The sequence below is a fragment of the Sus scrofa genome, chromosome 3, assembly GCF_054392235.1.
Source record: "Sus scrofa isolate SSC_HxYL_T2T_F1_AM1 chromosome 3, Sscrofa_HxYL_maternal_Yorkshire_Landrace_v2.0, whole genome shotgun sequence".
In the NCBI taxonomy this organism is placed as follows: Eukaryota; Metazoa; Chordata; class Mammalia; order Artiodactyla; family Suidae; genus Sus; species Sus scrofa.
This window is the reverse complement of record NC_139385.1, coordinates 72,631,324-72,641,423: the sequence shown is the minus strand read 5'-3', so window position 1 is coordinate 72,641,423 and position 10,100 is coordinate 72,631,324. Positions and strand designations below refer to the sequence as shown.

The 10,100-nt window shown below is 37.8% G+C and overlaps 1 pseudogene; it reads left to right on the top strand.

Moving 5' to 3' along the window:
* Nucleotides 1-2,959: 2,959 nt before the first annotated feature.
* LOC100525159 (cytokine receptor-like factor 3) lies at nucleotides 2,960-6,177 on the top strand (annotated as a pseudogene).
* Nucleotides 6,178-10,100: the final 3,923 nt, after the last annotated feature.

Sequence of the window (10,100 nt, the reverse complement as noted above, 5' to 3'; positions counted from 1 at the left end):
CCTCTAGCATTGCAGATCCAGCAGACTTGCTTCTACCATCTCTTACCTGTGCCACATCTGGTGATTTCCTAGCTAGAGTCTAGCCCTTGAATGAAGAATCCTCCCATATCAATGTCAAGTTTTGTTTAATGCCCCCATTGCTGAAGCAATTGACATCTACTCACACGATCAGGCATTGATTATGAAAATCAGGATAAATACAATGCTGTCTGTTACCTGAATCATACTAGACAAATTTAAAGATAGCAACTTAATCCAGCTGTATTCCAACAACCCCTAAAAGAAAAAAATGATATATTTTAGGATTGCTGAGACCAATCAAGTAAGACTGGGTATTAGGCAGTCACGTCAGCCTCTTTTATGAAGTTTTACGGTTCTTATGGAGACTATACCTTGTATATTATTTAAGACTTTGGCTTTGATCTGAATAAAAGGTATAACCATTGGGTAAGCATCACACTGTCAGCATATCAGGTAGAAGGTGATAACACTACATAAAAGAAGAAGCATTTGGATATTCCTATATGCAGTTGTGAATAGGACAGTGGATCAAATTTCTGCTTGGGCCACAAATCAAGGCTTGGTAAATTTAAGGAAATTGAGATTATATCAAGCATCTTTTCCAACCACATTGCTATGAGGTTAGAAATCCACTAACCTCATAGGAAAAAAAAACTACAAAAAGAACAAATACTTGAGGTCTAAACAATATATTACTAAACAACCAAAAGATTGCTGAAGAAATCAAAAATATCTAGACACAAGTGAAAATGGAAACATGACAATCCAAAACCTATGGGATGCAGCAAAAGCAGTTCTAAGAGAGAAGTTTATAGCAATGTAACTTACCTCAGGAAACACGAAAAATCTCAAATAAACAATCCAACCTTATACCTACATCAACTGGAGAAAGAAGAACAAACAAAACCCAGGGTTAGTAGAAGGAAAGAAATCATAAAGATCAGAGCAGAAATAAATGATGTAGAGACAACAGAAACAATAGGGAATATCAGTGAAACTAAAAGCTAGTTCTTTTAAAAGATCAACAAAATTGATAAAGCTTTAACCGAACTCACCAAGAAAAAATACGGGAAGGGAGGGTTCAAATCAGTAAAATCAGAAATGAAAGAGAAGTTACAGCTTACACAACAGAAATAAAAAGGGTCATAAGAGACTACTGCAAGCAACTATATGCCAATAAAATGTACAAACTAGAAGAAATGGACAAATTCTTAGAAAGGCACAATCTCCCAAAACTGAACCAGGAAGAAATAAGAATGGTCCAGGCATGCTTTGGGAACAATTCTATATCTTTGGAATTGCCATCCACTATTACATGACTGTGACAGAAGAGTCTAGGCTCAACAGAGGGTAGCGTATAGTTGTGCTTGTCTCTAAGATGACACCTAATCAAATCCTGCTTGGTATGATATGGAACTGACACGGACGAGTGTCTATGACACTTGTGGAAAATTTGTGAGTTTCCATTTAGAACTCACATTAATTCATTCTTAAAAAGAGTCAGGAGGAACTCCCAAAGTAGTTTAGATAGCCTTAACTCAAACAGAAAATGATATGTCGTCTATAGCCATACCACCCTGAATCATGCCTGATCTCAAAAACTAAGCAGGGTTGGGTCTGGTTAGTACTTGGATAGGAGAAAATGATGTGTCAATTTCTCTCTCACACCTTTATTTTGGTCAGGGATCTCAGGAGAGGGAAAAAAGGTAGAGTAGTATTTTGAGAAGGGCTCTGATAGCAGGTACAGTCTAATGTTGGGTGACGTGTTCTAAGAAGCCAGGTAAAGGAAGAGCTACTTACCTATGGGTGAGGACCTGAGCACTCTGATTCTCCATGTCTCTCACAGCCCATTCTTTCTCATCTCTAATATGTGGTGCACTGGAGTTTTTATTCCTCCTTCCAAAATGGTTCTCAAATTCATCCTTCCATTGTCCACTGCCTAGTAACCCCTCTAACTAAGAGAATGTGCCAATCTCTTATTTGGTCCCTCCTGGCTCCAATTTCTATCATACTCTGTTGCCCAGCCAACCATCTTGAAGCACCTGTTCATTTGTATGCAAACTCCTTAACCCAGCATATATGTTTTTTTTAAATTCAGGCTTACATCTCTCAGCTCTATTTTATGCTTTCATTCTAGTTTTTATCCAAAGTTATTTACTGCCCCTGTAAACATTGTGCCCTTGAGAATTTCCCTCTGGTATTACTTTTCCTGAAGTAGCTCCCTCTGTGTTCCTTACTAACATCCAAATACCACACTTGCATCCAGATCAAACTCTGGCTTGACCATGAAGAGTTCCCTGATCCTCTGACCTGGGACATCTCACTCCTGTGCTCTTTTAGCAAATCAGGCTGCATTTTTTCCGTCTAGTCTTAATTCATATGCTCCTTTTATTTTATCGTTCATTAGACTGTAAACTCAGAAAATATAAAATTATTATCTGGTATAACTTAAGGTCTGTCATTGTGTGCATAAAAGCCTGGCATGTGATCCAAATATAATAAATATTACATGATTCAACCAGCGACTCTGACTTTTCCATTTTACTACCTAGGCATTTATTTACAGAAGCCTTACAGTGTGGTGATGAAGAATTTTGCCTTTGAGAGCCAAACTATCTAGATTTGAATCTTGGCTCTGTCCCTTAATATCCGTGTAACCTTAGGCAAGTTACTTTTCATCAGGATAATAAAGACCTCACAGGGTCATCCCAAGAATTAAATGAGCCTATATGAGTAAAGCATTTAAAACAGTGCCTAGTACACAGTAAATATTGAATAAAGGTTAGCAAATTCATTTAGCTAAACTCTCCCTCAAGGCTCTGATCATTGAATAACAAAGGACAGGGTGGTGGGTTGTGCAGAGTTTTGTTCAGAATGAGAAAGCCTCTGGAGAAGAAAGGGGCTGGCAGATTCTTCCGTCCAGGAAAAGTGAGCCGGGATGAGGAAATCCACCAAGACAGACAGGACTAAGCAGGTCTGGAGTCCCAGCTGGGCAGAAACCAGTGACCAGGAAGTCAGTCTGCAAGGGCAGCTCCGTGAAAAGCACACCTAGTCCCAGGGTAGTGGCGGTTTGCTGTTTGCTCCATGTTTCCTTTCCCTTCTAAGAGCAGGCAGTGCTGGAAACCCAGGAGAAAATATAGCCACAGGAAGTCAAAGGCCTTCATTTGGGCCCAGCACTGAAGAAGCAATAACAAAGATCCATCCCACCTCACACAAACATAACCAGAGCATATGTGTTACCATCCAGAGTTCTTGGCCTCCTTAATTGATAGAAATTGATAAGAAAACAGACATGGAAATTCAGGCAAGATTTTGATAGGTCCCCTGCTGCAGTAAGGGAAAGAGAAAACAAACAACAGTTTCCTTTCCTTACTTGCTCACTGAGAGGGGGCATGGGCATGAGCTGGTTCCTTATATGGAGCAACAGTAGGGGCAGGTCCAGGGGTCAGGCCAAATGGGGGGCTTATGTGGTCTGCCCACCCCTTAGGTGGTGGTGTGTGCAGGGGCATGTGCAGCACCCTGCTTTTGCTTCTGGCTCTTGGCTCTTCAGAAGTGGCAGCTAGGATTTTAGTTTTTGTATCTTCCTGCCCATAATATGCCCCAGCTCTGCATGTATGCAGTTATTTTTAATCCATTGTAATTTCTTTGTATTTTGTTGCTTGAAATGTTTGTCCAGGTGCAAATATTACAGCCACTGCAGCAAAGGGTCCCAGATTCCAGCCTGTCTTATATGCAGCTCACCCATCCCCTGTACTAATCCTACAGACAGATCAGTAACCATCTCAAAATTCCACATCAAGCCATACCATTTTTTTTTAACCTCCAAAATTGAAGGTCATGTGCTGTAAGGAATGCAATGCAAAATAGCAATACATGCACCCTTCCTTTAGTACCTAACTCATTTTCTCCTCATAAAACATTCAAAGAATTTTAAAATTATTACTTCATGCCTGAGTCATAATGTTGTTAAAGCTTATAAAAATCATTTCAGTGTTAATTCCCCTGACTCAACTTTCTTAAATAATCTTCCTCAGAGGTTGTATATAATTTAACCAGAAAAAGTCTTAAAAAAAAAAAAAAAGAAAGAAAGTAATCAGAAAATGTACAAAGAAAAATAAAATAACTTCTAGGTGGATAAAGGGGTTGGAGTTGGGAGCTGTGAGTTTCACTCATTCACTCCTTTGCTATAAAACGATCAGTTGACCCAGTCCTTTGCCCACCAGGTATCCCTACCACCCACAATGCATTCAGTGGTGCCAGATGCAGCCAAATGAAATTATTGGGTTTTGTTAAGTTTTTTAATTCTTTCTCACCACCAACCTGGCCAACCAATCCAGAATGAGTCAAAGTCATGCTGAAAGCAACTCAGGCATAATGTATAAAAGCAAAAGCATTTTGGCTTTCTCTGGAATCCCACAAAGGAGCTGTTCATGTGCTGGGTGGCTCATTGAGATATGGAAGAGTCAGGAACCCACACCCACAATCATCAGTCATAGAACTGTCAAAGGGGAGCCGGAGCCTGAGCTACTACTGCAGGAGGACCATGAGGACATGGAACCAGAGGGAGCATAACCAGAACTGCAGGGCTGGCAGAAGATGCAGAGGCAGCAGCACGGATTATCACTTTTCTAACAATACAGTTCATAAAACTCTCATTGACATTCTCAAAAAAGACCATGACTTGAAAAGGATTAAGTCATTTTCCCAAAGATCAAAGAGACATCCTCCCAGAGGATGTCCTGAAACAGCATTTTAATGAGTTAAAGGGAGCCCTTAGGAAGCTCTGGGCTGAGCAGTAGGTCTCTTATACAAGAGGTGGACCCTACTGCATAGGAGAGTATTAAGCCACTAGATGACTCCAGAAGTCAAAGAGCATGGAGCTAATTCTGTAAAATGACAGTCCAAGAAAGGGAAATCGCCATTTGCATGAGAGCAGAGTGAGAAACTGTAGAGCTTTACCAAAAAGGCACACATTCAGTTGGACAGGCTACCACAAGTGCCTTTACTGGTTGATGGGCCATATTTATCTGCCTTGTTGAATGACTAAGTGCTTAACATAGTGAAAGACTACATTTTTTTCCTTTTTTTAAAATTTTTTATTATAGTTGATTTACAATGTTCTGTCCATTTCTGCTGTCCAGCAAAGTGACCCACTTTTATATTTATTTACATTCTTTTTTTCACATGATCCTCCGTCATATTCCATCACAAATTTTTATATGTAGTTCCCTGCACTATATAACAGGAGTTCATTGCTTAGCAACTCCAAATGAAAGACTACATTGTAAACCACGGCACAACAGCATCTGAGTCTCCAGTACAAATACAAAAAAAAAAAAAAAGAAGAAGAAGAAAGGAAGGGAGAAAGGAAGGAAGAAGGAAGGGAGGGAGGGAAGGAGTAAGGAAAAAAAGAAAGAAAGAAAAGGAAAGAAAGAACACAATGATAGAAAACCCTGGAGGCATCACGGTACAATTTTGTAAGGTGAATGATGAATTTAGTGCCCAAGATGACAGGTTCCAGTCTTATGAACGCACTTTAAATCATTCTGAGGACATACACATAGCTCTGAAATGAACTTCATCACATGGCACATAGAGCTCAGTGTTGATTATCACTTCTGGTGGAGGAGATGGCTGATGGGAATGGACTCCTTAAAGCATCCCCCAAATAGGTCATCACACTTTGATGCCTTATGAAACCTGGACTTGAAAGGTAATGTCTTAGTAATAGAAGAAATAGAACACTTCAAAAAGATTCTCTGGGCAGACATGAACATTCAGAGTTGAAACTGAGAGACAAATGGACAGAAGAGAAGTTATAGGAGTGTGAGCAGAGCACAGAATGAATATGACTTTCTGCAGAAGGATCAAGCAGGGTTTGTGAGTCCAAACAATGCCAATTTAGTAAATGGAAATGAAATGACTAATCAGTTTCCTGTAGTTACTCCTGGGCAAGAGGTTGAGAGAGGTGTCACATTAGATGCTGAAAATGTGACTCTATAAACCACCAATAATAAGGCAGAAACTTCATCTTTCAAATAACCATTAGCTTGAATAACAGAGAAGTGGTTGCTGACAACTGGTTACTTGAACAATCATGTGGTTCTCTTTGGATACTCATTGCTTCACCTTGGATGGAAAGTGTTAGTGTTTTAGATTTTTGGATGACTGGCTTTGGTCTGCAGGGTTTTAGGATAGCTGTTCTCAACCCAGTTTAATTGCGATTGATAAAAATAGTCATGTTCGTCTCTCAGGCTATTGGAAATGGAAAATACCTACCGGATTCATTTTAGAACATTTTAGCAATAAGATACTTAAATGTTGTGGACAAAACCATAATGCAGTCAATTTTATTTTTTAGTATAGTGTTCATTAAAATACCATATCACAATAAAAATTGAATTGGCTTTAAAAGTACCTAATTATATAAAGTCCTACACCCTTCCACTGAACTTCTTTTTAAAGTTGGTTATTAGAAAAGGAAAAGTTAATATATTATTTGATTAACTCTCCATCTTTTAAAGATCCAAGACTGTGTATAACTTAGAATAAAACAGGAATAGACTTAAAGAAGCCAGAGTTCTATAATATACACTCATCAAGTGCATCCCACATAAGTGTGCTGAATGGGCTGTTCACGTTTGGGTATTTTGTAAGTAGTGTTGACTTTTGTTTTGTGTTCAATAATCTTAAAGTCCAAAAAGCACTGCAATTTTTGCATGTTTTTAAATGCCTGACCAAACACCTGCAATAATCAAAGTATTTTCTTTTGCTGTTTCTTTGTGATGTGACTCAAGATAGTCTAAAGGATTTTTATAGGGCAAAACTGTCTATGGACATAGTAGGGACAGCAATGTTAGTGGTTTCACATATATGTTATATGCATGTGTGTATATCCAGCTTCAGTGGCTGGCTGCCACTATTTGTAGGTCATGATTTACAGTTCAGTTTAAATGTCAGTTTGATAAATGGTATTTTAGTTGACTAAACAAGCACTGTGAGGGAAGGAGAGAAATACTGGCTCTTAATTGCCTAGTTCAGAAGATAAACCTACCACCTCTGTTCAAGGTAGCTTCATATTTCCAATTCAGAGTCCACCGGCCAGACTAATCACATACTTCTAACCTACCTATTTTTTTGAAAATTTAAATGTGTATAAAATATGTGAAGCCTTCATTTCATGTATAAAAGTGGTACAGATTTTTCTCTCCAATGTGAATTTTTTCTTTTCATTTTTGCTAGTGAGAAAATGTCTTGAAAAGCAAGTTTAATTTTTTGTAAGAATTTATTTGGGGATTCAAATTCCCTGTTAGAGAATCGTGAACTTTCTCTCTTGCATTACTACATATAAGTAAGTATTCTTTCATTTGGTTAGTGAAGACATTTCAGAAGGTTTCATTAGGTTAAGAAGATATGCTGGAATATAGCTGCCTTGTCCAGCTGTCTGAAACAAAATAAAAAACTAAAGGTAATTTAAAAAAAAAAAAAAAAAAGCTGCTTGAGGCATTTTGATTGTAGCTCAGCAATAACAAACCCAACTGGTATCCATGAGGATGGGGGTTTGATTCCTGGCCCCGCTTAGTGGGCTAAGGATCTGGGATGCTGAGCGCTGAGTTGCAGTGTAGGTCAAAGATGCAGCTCAGATCTGGCTTTGCTGTGGCTTTGGTGTAGGCCAGCAGCTGCAGCTCTGATTTGACTCCTGGCCTGGGAACTTTCATATGTCTCAAGTGCGGACCTAAAAAAAAAAAAAAAAAAAAAAAAAAAAAAAAAAAAAAAAAAAAAAAACCTGCTTGACCCATAGCCCTCCCAGCTGCCAGCCACCCTATCCTGTCCCTCTGGCTTCTCTCTTATATACTTTGAAACCCATTTGCTTACTTTCTTTGCTTCTACCGTACAGGGGCTGCTTGCAAGCTGTGACCCCAGCTACTCATACTAAAGGGCATTACCAATTCTATTTGTGCTGGAGGAGGGCTAGATTGGTCCAGGCTTAGGCAATAGCGGTCTGAGTGAGACAGGAAAATTTGTCAAACAATACTGAAGAAAAGTGCAGAGCACTTTGACAAGTACAAAAGTGGCATGAGTCAAGAAGTGGCCCAGTCCCATTCTACTTGGAAAGAGTGCTAAGGACTTGGAATAGGACTTTACTACTAAATAGAGAGTAATATATGTAAAGACACTTGTCACTGTAAACCTGCTATAATGGAAAAAAAAAATCATTAAATATAAAAATAAAAGTAAATAAGTAAATAAAGGCAACTTGTGTGTTCTGAGCTATAAATGCTTCAAGTACACAAACAAAAGTGATTTAGTGATGACTGCAGTTATCAAGGAAGGTTGCCTAGTATGGGTAATACAAGGTTTGAAGGCTGGGCAGCTCTGTATTGGAGAGAGCTCTGAAGAGCAAAAAGAAGAATTGACATATTTAGGGTGGAACATAAGAAACCATTGTGTGGGATTTTTGTTTGTTATGGTTTTTAGAGCAGGTGTGTGATATAATAAAGTTAGTTCTTTTATAATATTATTCTGAACCAGTGTATGAACATCTGCTCAATAAATACAGTGCTTTTTCCTTAGATTATGCAATCATAGCATACCAGAACTGAAAAAGACTTAAAGATCACTCTTTTATTAATTGCAAAGAAGTAAGTCATGTATAGAATATAACCCACAGACTTTTTGTGTGGACCAAATAGTGACTAACAATTTGACCCAATATTTAAAAACTAGGAGATTTCACATGAAAATCTAGATTCATGGATTCACCTAAAAAAATTAAAATATACTAGTGTCTATAACTAGAAATAAACTCACAAACTTGAAAAATAAACTAGTGGTTACCAGTGGGGAGAGGAAAAAGAGGAGGGTCAATAAAGGGGTAGGGAATTAAGAGACATAAAATATATGTATAAAATAAGCTATAAGAATATATCATTCAACATAGGGACAATAGCTAATATTTTATGATAACTATAAAAGGAGTACAACCTTTAAAACTGTAAATCACTATATTGTATACTTTTAACTTACACAATACTGTACATCAACTATATTCCAATTTTTAAAAAGAGCAAATTTAAAAAATAAAACAGATGAGGTATATAATAGTCACATCTCTGCATGTAAATAATATGCTATGGCAAAGTGCCTGCCTTCTTTGGATTGTAAATTACTGCTCCAGATTGAGACATTGCTCAGCTAGGAAAGCTTTGTAGTCATAGTAGGCACTTTAAATCTTGGTAACAAGTAAATATGAAAATTTCATGACATAAGTCTACAAAGGATTATTTCACATTCCAGTAAGTTCCAGTGTGAGGCAGACACTCTCCTTCTTCTTAATCATTGTACAATCTGGAACATTTGGATTTTAAGGCACTGTGGGGGGAAAAGAAATGGAAGAAAGATAGTGGTTCTTAATGGCTTATGGTTCAGAAAATATACCTACTACTTCTGCTCACAGCCCATTGGATAAATGAGTCACATGGCTCCAACCCATCTGCAAGGGAGACTGGGAAAAGTAGGTGGAGCAAATGGATTACCAGGAATAAGCCAGCCATAAACATGGATGAATGTTTGCATTGAAGAAAGCGGAAATTTATTTAACATGTGGAATTGGAATTGATGACAGTACAGCCACCTGAAATGTCCATTTGGTAGTTGGAAATACGAAGCTGCCCTTAGGAGTAAAGCCAAAATATTTGAGAGGAATTAATTTAAAGGGGGTAAGTGAAACATGTAAATAAGTGAGAGCTATGGACAGAATAAAGCCTTATTTAAAAGTTGAATTTTAGATGCAAACCACTACATTTAGAATGGATAAGCAATGAGGTCCTACTCTATAGCACCAGGAACTATATCAGTCTCTTGGGATAGAACATGATGGAAGATAATATGAGAAAAAGAATCCATATATATGTATGACTGGGCCACTTTGTTTGAATAGCAGAAATTTGCACAACATTGTAAATCAACTATAATTTTTTTTTAACTTAAGAAATAAATAAATAAAATTTAGGCATTCCAAATTCGTAATATATAGACACAGATAATACTTAGGGACACATGGTGGAGAGGGAATTTAG